At 52.4% G+C, this 15093-nt stretch overlaps 1 long non-coding RNA gene and 1 other non-coding gene across 2 annotated transcripts; both read left to right on the top strand.

The window, feature by feature from the left end:
- Positions 1 to 716: 716 nt before the first annotated feature.
- Positions 717 to 9351, top strand: LOC132343361 (uncharacterized). Its single transcript, XR_009492159.1, has 2 exons — positions 717 to 1192; positions 8365 to 9351. It is a non-coding gene; the product is annotated as an uncharacterized lncRNA (long non-coding RNA).
- Positions 9352 to 14935: 5584 nt separating this feature from the next.
- On the top strand, positions 14936 to 15054 carry LOC112443250 (5S ribosomal RNA). The gene has a single exon (XR_003031596.1). It is a non-coding gene; the product is annotated as a 5S ribosomal RNA (ribosomal RNA).
- The last annotated feature ends 39 nt before the right edge of the window (positions 15055 to 15093 follow it).

Raw genomic sequence — 15093 nt, forward strand, 5'->3', positions numbered from 1 at the left:
CATGTATGGTGTGGAGAGTTGGACTGTGAAGAAGGCTGAGCGCCGAAGAATTGATGCTTTTGAAGTGTGGTGTTGGAGAAGACTCTTGAGAGTCCCTTGGACTGCAAGGAGATCCAACCAGTCCATTCTGAAGGAGATCAGCCCTGGGATTTCTTTGGAAGGAATGATGCTAAAGTTGAAATTCCAGTACTTTGGCCACCTCATGCGAAGAGTTGACTCATTGGAAAAGACTCTGATGCTGGGAGGGATTGGGGGCAGGAGGAGAAGGGGACGACAGAGGATGAGATGGCTGGATGGCATCACTGACTTGATGGACGTGAGTCTGAGTGAACTCCGGGAGTTGGTGATGGACAGGGAGGCCTGGTGTGCTGTGATTCATGGGGTTTGCAAAGAGTCACACATGACTGAACAACTGAACTGAACTGAACTGAAACTAGACTTGTGGCTCAGAGCTGCAGGATCTCTTAAGTACCCCTTTGTCCAGAAGAAGACAAATTCTGACTCTGATCACCTGGTGGTATTCGGGATGGATAGCATCACCATGTATTTTCTTTTTATGTTGTGTTTTCAGTTTAGAGTTGAGTTTTTTCCAGTGGGAGTTTTGCTGTCTTTACTTCTTTACTGTGATTCAATTTTTTGGTTTTAGCAGATGATTCTTACAGAGGAGAATAACAGGGGAAAAATACTAATGGACAGGGTGCTTGATGTACATCACGAGCAAGAAAACATGCCAAGCGCCAATGGAAAGGCAAGTACTTGGTCTCGCTCTCTGTCGGGTTCTCGTCTTACCATCCATTTTATGCAGGGGTGTTGGGACCTCTCACCGATGCACCATGTAGGTCTGAGTGGCCGTGAGGGTCCTGTGAGCTCCCAGAGCACAGAAGGCAGTTTTGACCTCACCGATTGCTGGGAGGTACTGTGTTCCCTCCCTCCCAAAACCAGGCTGTGTAAGGTTTCCTTTCCCCCTTAGCGACCCTCCAACAGTTCTCTAAGCCATGAGGAAGACCTGGCTAAGGTGATCAAGCTCCAGGAAATCATAGAGAGGCAGTCATGGGAGTAGAGCCAGATGAAGGAGCGCCTGGCAGCCCTCTCTGCCCACGTGACAGAGCTGGAGGAGGACCTGGACACAGCCAGGAAGGACTTCCTGAAGTCCGAGGACGTGAACAGGAAACTGCAGCGGGATGTCCGCAGAGTGAGTGACGGCGGCTGTGTCTGTTGTCCTGAGGTGGAATGTGGGTTTCTTGTTCTCCCGGGGATCTCAGCCTTGGATGGCTGCGTGAGTAAGAGCAGAGCACTGGACAGACCACAACTGGCTGCCTCCCTGCCTCCGCGTCGAGGTCTCTGGGGTAGAAGAGGCCTGGTCCAGGCGGTCCGTTGGCAGTGGACCAACATGAGGGCAGCCCTGACGCTGTGCCGCACCCTGGGTGTGGACTCCTCCTTTCCACAAGTTCTAGGGGGCCCACTGTGTTCCTTTTTTAAAAAAATTCATTCATCCATTCATTCATTTATTGGCGTATAGTTGCTTTACACTGCTGTGTCAATTTCTGCTGTACAGCAACGTGAATCAGTCATCTATCTATCTATCTATCTATTTACGTGTCTGTCTCTCTTTTAGATTTCCTGCCCATTTGCTTCACCACAGAGCACTGAGCAGACTTCCCTGTGCTGTACACTAGGTCCTCACTCGTTGACTTTATGTGTAGTATCAGTGCTGTATATATGTCAACCCGAGTCTCCCGGTTCATCCCCGCCCCCCGCCCCCCGCAACTGCCTGTCGAATGTGTTCCTGATGATGCTGAAATTTGCTTCTGATTCACTCAGGCGAGTCTGGTGACACCTGTGGAGCCTGTTCTCTCGGAGAGATGGGAGCATGCTGTGTGGGCTCTGCTGAGGCAGCTTGCCTGGCCATCTTCTCGAGTTTTCTGAGGTTCCGCTCCTTGAAGGGATGTGTGACAGTGATACCGGCGGTCAGACAAGTCAAGTGGCATTTGCTCACCCTCAGATCCTCAGGCCCAAACTGTGTAACCATGTGGAATCGTGATGTTTCTGGCGGTCGTGTCTGCGGGTGTCGTGATTTATGAGAAACTCCCTAGCGGTCACTGTGAAAACAGAAGAGTGCTGGGGGCTCCGGCCTCCACCTGTGAGCCGTGCCTCTCCTCTGTGCTCAGAGAGACAGTGCCCACCCTGCCCCCCCTCCCCCATGAGACCGTCTCAGAGAGAACCCCTCCAACATGTGGTACAGCAGGTGTACTTGTTTAGTAGCTTGGTGTGAATAATTCTGTGTGAGAACTCAAAACAGAAATATTTGCACAGGTTTGTATAACTTATTCACACTACTCTTTGGCAACAGGAGGAGATTAGGTGTCAGAGTTTCATACGTATAGAATTCTAGAGAAAGCGTTTTTAAGACCTTTCACTTTTAACGTTAGGACTTTGCCCACATTGGTTACTTAGTGACCAGGAGGGACCTGAAATGGATTTTGAAGTGGCGGACAGGAGTTGCACCAGCAGCAAGTTCTGGTCCTGGTTTGAGCGTTTCATACATGTGGTGTAACTCTGCTTTGGAAAGAACTAGGCTTGAGAAGGCTGCTCCCAGTTGTGTACAATTTGACTTTGTTTCCACTCATTAGTATCCTTACTTAAATTCTGAGGAAATTGCATGAGACTTTTCCAAACTTTTACTCGAGGAAACGAGCCTCAGAGCTCCCTGTTGGATCTGTTGAGGGTCCCTCCCTGCTCTGGGTCAAGCCCGCCTGTATGGTGTAGCAGACAGAGGTCCTGACTTCATGCCAGATACCTTCCCTCCTGGAATTCTTGCAATAACAGGGTAGTTTAGGATACTTGTTGTTTGCTGTTTGGGTTTATTATGTAGAAAAGAAGCTTGGTAAACCGAGTGGCTGGACAGAACGTTTAGACAGATGAGTGCCAATCGTGGCAAATGCGACATTTCAGGTAGGCGCATTTTTGCTCACGTCCGAGAAAACTGCCATGTCTAGGACTTTTATTTTGAGGATGTTAAGTTTATGTTTGATTTGAAACTTAGGACGACGTCAATGATAAACTTGAAAATGAAATTGCAAATAAGGATTCTAAGCATCGACAGGTAATGGCCTTTATGAACTGTGTCTGACTTTTATAGTAGTGAATTACTGAGGAAGGAAGGTAAAGATCTTTTCATGTGACTCCCACGTTGGAAATCAAGTCCCAGTGTAAAGTTCTTATGACCCTAAAATATTGCATTCAAAAGTGTGGATATACATCATGGTAAAACCAGCTGTACTGGAAGGAAATACATTTTAAAAAAATTGGGGGTGACTGCAACTTACAGGTTTGAATTATTTGGGACTTGGTTTAACCATTTTGTGGAATTCCATTCCTGACTCTTGTTTTACTTGAACATGAATCTGTTGGCTTGTTAGAGTTTTTACCGAAAGAGCAGAGAGCAGCGGGGAACTTCACGGCAGCTGGCTGCCTGTTGGGAACTGAGGTCACTGTGACAAAAGGCAGGGTTAGAGGTCCGGTCTGACTAGGGTTTTGTACTTTCCTGTGGTTTGGTGAGCCTTACTCACTCCTGTTCCCGAGTGGTCTCAAATAATCAGGATTTAACCAGGAAAACCAAATCTGGCTTCTTCCAAAACAAGTGAGTCAGTCTGGTGCGTGCCCAAAGTGTATCATTGTCCCCACCACAAAGATAAAATACTAGAAAGCCATTGGAAATGTATGATGGGGCAATTGCTAATTAAGAGCATTACGATATACAAAATAATGGCTGTAAAGGCAGATTCAGAAAATACTATGTCCCATATGCTATTGTTTTCTGCGGGTTTTAAAGCCATAGCATATTGTTTGTGTACGTACATAGAGTAATACACACACAGAAAATGTAAGAAAAGCTGCTTAGAAACAAATGCTAACCTCTCAGGAACCTGAGCTTATAGATACTTTAATTTTTTTCTTTTTTAAAAAAGAATCTGTCTAAATGTTCTACATTGAAGTTTTTCAGAGTAAGAAGATCTGTTAAAAGAATAATCGTGCATTTACAAATATTAGTTGACTGGCATTTCACCAGGCACTTTCTTATCAGGTCTGTATTTCAGAGGAGATGAAAGCCATATTTGGCTTACACGCCCGTGGCCATCTACGGTCAGTAGGGTTCCCTCTAAATGATGATTCTCGTGATGTTTTAAGAAGGATCCGTACTGAACCCTTCTTCCCTTAACTTGTCAATGAGTAAGATTCTACAGAAAACTGATCTTTAATATATAAGAACTTTTTTTTTTTTTTTTAAGACATCCTTGGGGAAGGTTTAGGAAAAGCAAATACTCGGGCAGGTGTTCTGCTCACTGAGACCAAGCCCAGGAACACAGAGAAAATTTACCCTAACGCAGCTTCGGAAACAGAACGAATCCAGTAGACCACATGCATTTAGGTTTTGTCTCAACTTACTTAAAGCGACAGTGGCTACACCTCTCGGCCTGTTTTGATCCTCTGCTCTCCCTTTGTAGACAGAGGATAAGAACCGCAGTTGCAGGAGCGCCTGGAGCTGGTAGAAAAGCTGCAGCAGACGCTGCGGAAGGCGAGACACTGCCGGAGGTGGAGGCGGAGCAGGCACAGAGGGTGGCCGCGCTCTCCAAGGTGCTCTTCTGGTCCCTGGGGGGCAGGCGCAGGGAGCGCCTGTTCCCCTGCTGTCCACTGCGCCCCTGCCCGTGCTGTTCAGTCCACACAGGACCGAAGACACGGGGGTCGTGCTGCCCTGTCTGAGATGGGAGCGCTCCCTGAGTTGTCAGGCAGCCTCCACTTCTGTGTCATGTCTCCGTTAATTTTCCTCCAGTTTTGTTCTGGTGTGTCCCCAGGACGCTTCAGCTCCGAGTCACTGCTGCTCAGAGTTTCAGTCAGCAATTCAAATCTTAGCAGGGATAGAGACCTAGAAAATCCCATTCTCGTTTAAGAGATGGCCAGAAAGCTCTGTAATGAACAGTTTTAAGTCTATCCATACACTTGTTGAAGAAGTCACAGTGGGGCACGTGCAGACCTGGGGCCCCACTCCCTGCTCGCCATCCCCGGGAGCCCGCGGGTGAGAGGCTGCGTCCCTGGGATGTGGCGCTGCTGGGGGCATCGTCCCCACTGCCAACCAGCCAGCCACCCCGTCCTTCTGGCGGGAAAGGTGTTGCCCCGCTCTGCCGGTGGGCACTGGCTGGGCATGGAGAGTCGGGCCGGGTCTGTGCTGGCGCAGCTGTCGGGAGCGTTGCGCGGAGCTCAGTGAGCGGCTGAGGGGCCATAAGGTCGCGGGCGGCCGCCGGTGTCCGGTGCTCGCAGACCCTCCCAGAGCAGGGTCATTAACAGCCGCCAGGGGGCGCCCTTCTGCCTGTGATCTTCCTCTCCAGGCTTGATTTCTCCTCTCCCCTGGCATCTCTGCTGTCCGTCCGCGGTTGGCCTTGTAGTCCGACCTTTTGTCTTTCGGAAGCTCTACCAGTCAGGAGGCTAAACAGTTCGAACTTCCTTCCCAGCCTAAGAAGGTAGAACTTGTACCTCGCGCTTGCTGCTGCCTGCTGCCTGCGCTGGCTCGCCACAGGCAATCCGAGGAGGGAGCGCAGGGGCCGGGGTGTGGGGCCCGGGGCGGGGGGCGGGGGGGTGCGTGGGGTGGGGTGGGGGGTGGAGCACGTCTCCTCTCATGAGCGGGTCACCAGAACCCTCCGTGAGCCCCGCGAACCCGGGGCCCGTGGTCCGCACAGAGCATGGCCCGCTTGCCGCCCCTGCGGTCACAGCCCGCGTGTCGTCAGGACAGGGTCGTTGCAAGCGGAGTTGACGGTGTTCTTGGCCGACGGGCGGGAGAGCGACAGGGCAGCATCGAGGATAGGCTGCGCCAGATGGAGGCCCAACTGGAGGAGAAGAACAAGGAGCTGCAGCGGGTGCCTGTGCTGACGGGGAGGCAGCTTCTGGGCGGGAGACGCGGCTTGGGCGGGGGCCAGCGCTGCCTTTCTCCGCCGCGCTCCCGTCGCTGCCACGGAGTGTGTGTGTGTGTGTGGCCCCATCTGCTGATCGGGGCACCACCTCCTCGGGAGCAGGGCCAGAGGTGGTCGCCCATAGGCGGTGGGCAGGGGCCAGGGCGTCCCCACATTCAAAGAGGCTGTTTGTTGCTCTGACCAGCCAGTCCGGGGAGCTGCTTGGAATACAGGTGGACCTCAGGACTGTCCCTCAAACAAACCTGACGGTGCCAGCCCGGGGCCCATGAAACTGAAGGCATGGTGCCCAGGTGTGGAGCCTGCTTGCCTCGGACGTGGCGCTTGAGTCCCACATGCCAAACTGCTGGCCCAGACTCGGTGTTTGTGTAGAATGGCTGCTCCTAGGCAAGAGGAGAACCGTAGTTGCGCTGCGACAGAGGGAACGTCAGGAAAGGGTGATGGTGGAGGCTCGCATCACCGAGTCCTGAGAGAGGTTTCCTGGAAAGGTTGGCCACACGGAGATACAGACCATTCAGAAATGGAGTGGGGATCCCAGGTCCAGCCTCACGTGTCAGTACTGTCCCCACTATCCTGTGTTCTTGGGCCTGGACTGCAGAGCCTCAAGACAGGGCTCAGGGGGCAGTGGTTCTGACTCCATTGTGAGACCTGTGGTGAGGCGCCTCCCAGTTAGGCAGAGAGCTCAATGGCTCCCGATCAGGGGTGCTCTTCCTTACTTTCAGAACTGCTGTCAGAGGCGTTGAGATCAGGATGCTGTTTATGACTAAGCCAATTCAAAGTCAACTTTTGTTTTGCTTTAAAAATCTTTGAATGCCGATGCCTTATTGTGGAAGCTGTGACAGGTTTTATTTCCTTGGGCTCAAAAATCACTGCAGACGGTGACTGCAGCCATGAGATTAAAAAATGCTTGCTCCTTGGAAAGCTATGACAAACATAGACAGCATATTGAAAAGTAGAGACATCACTTTGCCAACAAAGATCCATATAGTCCAAAGCTATGGTTTTCCAGTAGTCACGTGATGGGTGTGAGAATTGGACCATAAAGAAGGCTGAGCCCTGAAGAACTGATGCTTTCGAATTGTGTTGCTGGAGAAGACTCTGTTCTAACAGAAAATAAACTGTTTTTAAATGTATTACAATGGAAAATTTCAAACATGCACAAAAGTGGATGGAGTAGTATAATAAATACCCATGACCCATCAATTAATCTCAGCAATTTTTAACACAAAGCCAATCTCAACTAGATCATTCTTCTCTCCATTTCTTTTATACAGTAGATTCTAAAACAGCTTTTTAAACCTTGAAATTGATGCTCATTTTATAAAACACAGCCTTGCCAACTTTGTTATTACATTTAAAAAATGCTTGAGGTAATTATTTCCAGTTTTTTAATATGAATTTTCATATTGGAAAAGACCCTGATGCTGGGAAAGATTGAAGGCAGGAAGAGAGTGGATGACAGAGGATGAGATGGTTGGATGGCATCACCAACTCAATGGACATGAGTTTGAGCAGATGCTTAGCAGAAGTCAAGTTCCATTTTCCTTATGGCTAATCCACTGCTGTAACACGTATAGCATTTCTGGTTTTGAACACTGAATGTGTTTGCATTATAGTTGAATTTAGAGTGTGTGGCCATTATGTGTGGTTCAGAATTCTGAGTAGTCCTTTCTGGGATTCACCTGAAAGCTGAGACAAAGCGTGAGCCCTTCACGTGGACTGTGCTGTGCGTCAGAAAGATAATACGAGCCACCTACACAATCAAAAATTTCCTAAAACCCAATGGGCTACTTGACATCCTTCTTTCACTGTGAGTCTTGAAATCTTCTGTGTGATTTCCACATCTAGTGTTGCACCAGCCTGTCTCACGTGCTCAGGGGCTGCACGAGGCGAGTGACTGCCATGGCCGACAGCACAGAGCTGCCAGGTTGAGTCGAGTGACTCGGAAACTTGGCCCGTTTGCCTTGTTTTACCCCATAAGGAAGTGAAGTGGGCTGTAGAGGAATGAATGTGAGGAATGCCCAGGAATGCAGGTGAGCTCCATGGAGACCGTTTAAAGCAATGAGAGGAGTGAGGGCAATAGAGTGAGTTGTGTCCCCCTGACCCGAACCCCCGCCTGAAGTCGAGCTTCTCTCTACAGACTTCATCGTTGTTAATGGCTTGCCATGTTTCCTCCAGAGAAACCTTTTCTGCACCTGAGATGGAACTTCCTCCTCATTGTGGTTTATGGGTGAATATTGTTCTGAGTGTTTATATTTTCTAGGGACTCCTAGAGAACATTTTCTCAGAATTAAAATGTTCGGAGTGGATACCTACTCACATAACCTGTTCTGCACATTTTGGTGCAAGTCATTTTACATCAGGAAAGCAAGCGGTGCAGGCTGTGTCATTTGCTGTTTCGTAGGACCAGCTGATTCTAAACCTGGAAACCCTGAGAGCTGAACTGGACCAGATGAGAGTGCGAGGGGCTCCCTTCCACTATGGGTAGGCTGCTCCCCGGGCAGCTCCCCTCAGCGCTGTCGAGTGTGACAAGGGCCTGTCTGGTGTGTGGACAGTATGACTGGGTGTTGCTCATGGTCGCACCTCAAGGAGCCTGTAGCTTCGTGACCAGCGAGAGGGAAGAGACAAGCATCGTTCCTTAGGGTCAAACTTGGTACCATGGAGTGGTAGTCACAGTATTGACAACACTCAAAACCACAGGCAGAGATTTGGAAGTGTGGGGCGACCAGTTGATATTTGGGTGTATTCATTTGAGGGGCCTGACAGACTGTGACACTGATGTTTCGGAAGAGTCGCAGAAGGTTAATGACCTGTAGTCTTTTTTACATGAATGGAGACTGAGACATGACTTGCCGTTGACTGCGGTGGGAGGAATCACCTGGCTTGTGAATGAGGCGAGCAGATTACTGAGCATCCTGATTTTTTCTTCCTCATTGTTCGAGGGGTGGTAATTCTTATTAAGTATTTAAATGTTTCTTTGGCTTCTTCACGGAAAATGGTCACAAGTGAGAGACAAACTTTAGCAAAGGTCATTAAGTGCTTAACTGGTGACATTCATTCATCTGTAGGAAATCGACTACTGCTTGAAGCCTGACTTAGGAGACAGTTTGGAGCCCATACGCATATTTCTGTGTTTGTGTACTTAGGGGATCCTCACAGTCCAGGGCCCCAACCCAGCCTTCTTCTAGAGTAAGGGGATATCATTTGAGACAAAGGCAGAGCCAGAAACTGGCAGGTGGAGTCCGAAACCACAGTGGGTGGAGTTCAAGGAGAGCACGTGCCCTGCAATATGGAGGGGACATGGCTGGACTTGCTGGTAGAGCTCCCCCAAGGTGAGAGGCTGGTGCTGTCAGAAGTGGGGAACCCCTGCTCCCGGGGTGGACAAGGTGAGTGTGAGGCAGACTGTGTAGACAGTGGAGAAAGAGGAGGTGGACATGGCCTCCTGCTCTTGGGGGTTTTTGGGTAATGAGGAGGGCCCTGGTGCCAGGACCCGAGGCCTGGCATGGTTGGGGGGCTCAGATGGAGAAACCTGGGGCCTGGTCACCAGTCCCCTGTGTGTCAGTGAGTGTGAGAGACGAGAAGAGGAAGCAGCCGCGGGGCAGGAGGGCCCGCTGTGCTCTGAAGACAGTGGGCCACAGCGGCTGGTGCGAGGGAGGGGTGTCTCCAGGAGGCAGCTCTCGAGGGGTCACGGCAGTGATGTAGCAGCACAGGTGGGGCTTCGGAGTGGGGCTTGCGGGCACTGTGGGCTGGGTGGGGGGCACTATGCTGGCTCAGGAGAAAGGGAGTGGGGACTGAAAACCTGGCTCACAGGCAGGGCAGGCACAGCATATTTAGTGGGCCTCCCAGAGGAATTGGTCACCTTGTCTCTGAGACCTTCTCCGGGGGGGATAGAGCTTCGGGTGATGAGGGGGAAAGAGATGGAGGCTGCATCCCGCGAGGGGACTGGGAGGTGATGGTTGGGTGGCGACCCAACCCGGAGGCCTCTGTGGCCCTCAGAGGACCCTCGAGGGTCCGCAGTCCACAGTGGGACTGTGTCGTACCCCCTACCCAGATTCCCAGTGGTGTTCTGGCCCCATGACCCTTGGGTGGACAGTGGAGGAGAGAAGGGAACAGTTCCTGTCAGGAGGGAAGGGAGACAGGCAGGGAAGACAGGTGTCGGCTCCGGGAGATTCCCTGACCTTCCAATCTCCTATGCAACACAGTGTTCCTTCGCAAAACCCCCGAGCAGAGCAGCAAGTGTGACCCGCGAGCAGGCGTGAGCTGGTGGTCGGGCCGCTGGCCACTCTGCACGACGTATGGCGGTGTCCTGTCCTTGGGGAGGAAGGGCCCTGTCCTCGCCAGGTTTAGGGACTCCCTGCACGTGAACGGCACCACCCTCTTCCCAGGGACAAGCACTCGAGCACAGCCCCCTAGGGCAGTCCCTGCAGTGCACGCTGGCTTCACAGTCAACGCCGCCGGGGCCAACCCTGCCTCTCAAGCCAAGGCCACTGCTTGACGTGAGCTCCTGGCAACTGCAGGCCCAGGCCTTAGTGCTCAGGGCCTGAGGCACTGTGCTGGGCCTGTTAGCCCAGAGTCTGGTAACACGCTCACCTCTGCTTTAATGGGAGACACCAGTGGTGCTCAGCTCCGAGGTGTGGGTCCGAGCCCTTTCTGCTGCGGGTTGTTTGAGACACCTTTAAAAACAATGAGAGCAGTGCAGACAGTGTTCCAGGCAGACCGGTGATTGTGATCCACGGACTTCACGCGGGAGAGGGAGGTCAGAGCAGGCACGGGCCGAAGGGGAGGTGGGGTGCCAAGGGGAAAGCAGAGCAGGTGCAGGTCCCGCCGTGGGACCTGAGAGTGGGCTCCAGGGGGACCCTGGACGCCCCAACCCCAGACAGCCAATCCTGTCCTAGTCAGCTCCACACCCTCGCGTCAACACTGCCTTCCCCACATACGGGAGTTTTCCAGCTGCTGGGGATGAGCCCTGAGTGTCTGCGGAGCAGCGAAGTTTGCAGGAAGAAAGCCTGGCTTGCTGCATGACTCTACCCCTTCCCCCATTATCCTCTATGCATAACTTAAGGTATAAAAACTACTTTGGAAAATAAAGTGTAGGCCTTGTTCACCCAAACTTGGTCTCCCCATGTCGCTCTCTCTCCCAAATTCTGGCTGAGTCTCCATCTGGAGCGTGGAACCCGCCATGCTTGCTAACTATGCCTGGGCTTCTAATATCCGACCTGGGAGGCCTCAGTGTCTCCTCTCCTTCGGGAGAACGGAAGGACGCCTGCGGCCTACGTAAGTGGTGCAAACTTCTTGTCTTGAAGTTTTATTGGTCTCCCGAGTAAACCAAGCTACTCAGCCTCTTTTCTTCACTGAATTTTCCTACTGAGCTATCCTTATTTCAGCTGCTTTTCTCCACTGAATTTTCTCACTGAGCTATCCTCATTCTATTACTCTTTATATCCTTAATTAATGTTTAATTAAGCAGTTGTTTCCTGATTTTCGCCTACGCCGTCTCTCCTTCGAATACCCTGGATCAGCCAGGGCTGGACCCCGGCAATGTTTTAGTTTTTCATTGTATTTTATTAATTGTTTTAATTAAAATTTATTTATTTTAATTGGAGGCTAATTCCTTTACAATATTGTATTGGTTTTGCCATACATCAACAGAATCCGCCACGGGTGTACATGTGCTCCCCATCCTGAACCCCTCTCCCACCTCCCTCCCCAATCTGGGTCATCCCATACACCAGCCCCAGGCATCCTGTATCCCACATCGAACCTGGACTGGCGATTCGTTTCTTTTATGGTATTACACATGTTTCAATGCCATTCTCCCAAATCATCCCACCCTCTCCCTCTCCCAAAGAGTCCAAAAGACTGTTCTATACATCTGTGTTTCTTTTGCTGTCTCACATACCTCCGTCATTTTAAATCAGTGAGCTCCCTCAACCTGCATCCCGCCTCCTCATGTGCCGGCTCCTGCCCACCCAGCAGTGGGCACACCAAGCCCCGAAGGAGGCAGCACAGCCCAGCCCAGGAGGGAGACCCACTGGGCATCATGACACTGGTATATGTCTGCCTCCTCCCTGCCGCATCTCTCCCTGAGCACACTGGTTTTCTTTTTTGTTTGTTTTTTCTCTTTTTACCCAGAAGAAAATCAGGTACATTTGCTATGCTCAGAGGTCTAAAGTTTTTTAAACTGCCTAGTCTTTAATCATTCCACAATGTCTCAGTAACAAATTAGTCTTGCTATTTGAACCACCGGCTTAGCACGTCATCATGAACTCAGCCAGAGCCTGCCTCTGTAACATTGGGCCTGGCCTGTGCTGGGCACAGCAGCTGCAGGGAAGTTTCTGTTCTCAGGGAGCAGACAGCTTTGTGAAAGTAACCATAGGCAGCTCTCCTGGCGTGTGAGAGCAGTGCAGCACATTTTCCATTGGGGATGCCTGGCTGCAGGGTGCAGGGCATGCGGTGGGAACAAAACCAAGAATCTACACTGGTCTGCTTGCTGATGGACCTGGCCATGCGCTCAGTCCAGCTCTGTGTGTGAAACCAGGTTAAAAGCCCACGGCCCCAGGGAGGACATCGGGCTGCCTCACTTTTCTGGATCTAAAACTGGGATGACGACCTAGGGCTTTTGGTGACAGAGTGTGCGGCTCTAAAGCACATGTTCCAGCTTTCTTGCGTGTTTAGCTTAGGTTTTGTGAGTGCATTGCTATTTACCCCATGAAATCATGTGTACAACATTCTGCTTTGTAACTGGACTTGTATTATCTCTTTTTTCTGTTACCACCCATTTCATGTTAGCTGCATTGTTAGTCAGCTTATAATTAAATTAACTATGAATCATTTTAGCAGCCTGTGAAGTGGTAACTAGTCCATTTTGTGGTCTTTTGACACACTGTTTTTTATAATTTGCATCATTGGCTAATTAGTTGATATTTAAAATTCTTTGACGATTTCTCTGTGGTTTGATGCTTGATTTCTTTCCGAGTATTTGTAAAAGAACAGTTCTATATGTTTTCTTTGCTATTGTAGTTCTTTGGCGGTGTGTTTGCTTTCATCATTGATTTTGATTTCCTGTTGCATCCTGTTCTCTGCTTAGTTGTCATCAGTCCAGACCCCCCCCAACCCCCGCGCCCCCGAGGCTGTAGTTTACCCATCCATGTCCCCTCCCCCATCCCCCCACTTGATCTGGTCATAGCACTGCTGTGGTCCACAGCGTGTGTCTCCTTAGTCGGGTTTGTGTTTTGTCTTCATGTCTCATTAAATGGTGTTTTCCCCCATAGCAGTAAGTTTGAATTAGTGCATCACTATGCAGTTACTTTGCCAACAAAAGTTGGTCTAGTCAAGGCTATGGTTTTTCCTGTGGTCATGTATGGATGTGAGAGTTGGACTGTGAAGAAGGCTGAGCGCTGAAGAATTGATGCCTTTGAAGTGTGGTGTTGGAGAAGACTCTTGAGAGTCCCTTGGACTGCAAGGAGATCCAACCAGTCCATTCTGAAGGAGATCAGCCCTGGGATTTCTTTGGAAGGAATGGTGCTAAAGCTGAAACTCCAGTACTTTGGCCACCTCATGCGAAGAGTTGACTCATTGGAAAAGACTCTCATGCTGGGAGGGATTGGGGGCAAGAGGAGAAGGGGACGACAGAGGATGAGATGGCTGGATAGCATCACTGACTCGATGGACGTGAGTCTGGGTGAACTCCGGGAGTTGGTGATGGACGGGGAGGCCTGGTGTGCTGCGATTCATGGGGTCGCAAAGAGTCGGACATGACTGAGCGACTGAACTGAACTGAACTGATGCAGTTACAGGAAAAGGCAATGGCAGCCCACTCCAGTACTCTTGTCTGGAAAGTCCCATGAACGGAGGAGCCTGGTAGGCTGCAGTCCATTGGTCGCATAAAAGTTGGACACAACTGAGCAACTAAGAACAGAAGTATTTCCAAGGACCACACCCTGTGTGTGTGTGTGTGTGTGTGTGTAGGTGTGTGTGTAGGTGTGTGTGTATTTCGTGTCTGTCTGTCTGTATCTCCCTCTCGCTGTCTTCCAGTCTGTCTCGGAACCTTCATCTCTTTCTGTCTCTGTCTCTCCTGACCCCCGGCCTCCCACGGGTGCTATGGCTGTGGCCCTGGCTGCCGCGCTTGCGCCGGCCGGCTGTCTCCCGTGGCGTGGGTGCCTGCGAGTGTCTGTGTGTCTGTCCGTGTGCCTGCACGTCGCTCGTCTGCTCCCTCCGGAAGGTCCTGTGCTTGGAGGGCGGCGTGGGGGCAAGGGGGGCCTCGGGAGGGCGAAGGGGCGGGGCGGGGCGGACGAGCTCTTGGTTCACCGCGCTGGTGGCTCCAGGTGGCTTTGGGCACCGGGCAGGTGCCGGGCAGGATGGGCGCTCAGGGCCACGGCTGGGCTGCGCACAGGCCCGCAGGAGGCTCAGAGGACCGCGGGCCCCAGCGGGCCCCGAAGCCAGAGAGCTCCGGGGCCACGTGGCCCTGAGCAGCGAAGGCCTTGGTGGGGGGGTGGGGGGGGGGGTGGGGGGGGTGGGGGGGAGGCGGGGCGGGGAGGGGGGAGAGGTGGCGGAGGGGGGCGGCGGCCTCCGAGCGGGGCCGGGCCTGGAGGGTCCCAGGGTGGGAGAGCGCCAAGACCTCCGCCCCGCCTCACCCCTCCGCGCCCCTCACCCCACCCCACCCCACCCCACCCCACCCCACGCCCGATCCGCCGCAGGCATGCCGGGCCGGCTGCTCCGGGTCCAGGGTCCCGGGTCCCGGAAGCCCCGTGGTCCCCCGGGCCGGGCCAGGCGGGTGCTGGCCGGGGGTGGCGGTGTGCGGGGGGCGGAGCGGCGTCGGCCGGCCGCACGGCCGCCGGGACTCCGGTCGCGGGTCGTGCAGCTCAAGTGCAGCGCGCGCTCCGTGGAGAGCTGCGGCCGGCTGGGCCGAGCGGCAGGTCGGAGCGAAAGGCAGGCGCAGCGCAGGGCTCTTAGGGCGCCCGGCGGCAGCCGCCCCCGTCTACGGCCATACCACCCTGAACGCGCCCGATCTCGTCTGATCTCGGAAGCTAAGCAGGGTCGGGCCTGGTTAGTACTTGGATGGGAGACCGCCTGGGAATACCGGGTGCTGTAGGCTTTTTGCCTCCCCTCTCCTTTAGCGCCCGCCCTCCCGTCG

This window comes from Bos taurus, chromosome 21, assembly GCF_002263795.3.
Source record: "Bos taurus isolate L1 Dominette 01449 registration number 42190680 breed Hereford chromosome 21, ARS-UCD2.0, whole genome shotgun sequence".
NCBI lineage: Eukaryota > Metazoa > Chordata > Mammalia > Artiodactyla > Bovidae > Bos > Bos taurus.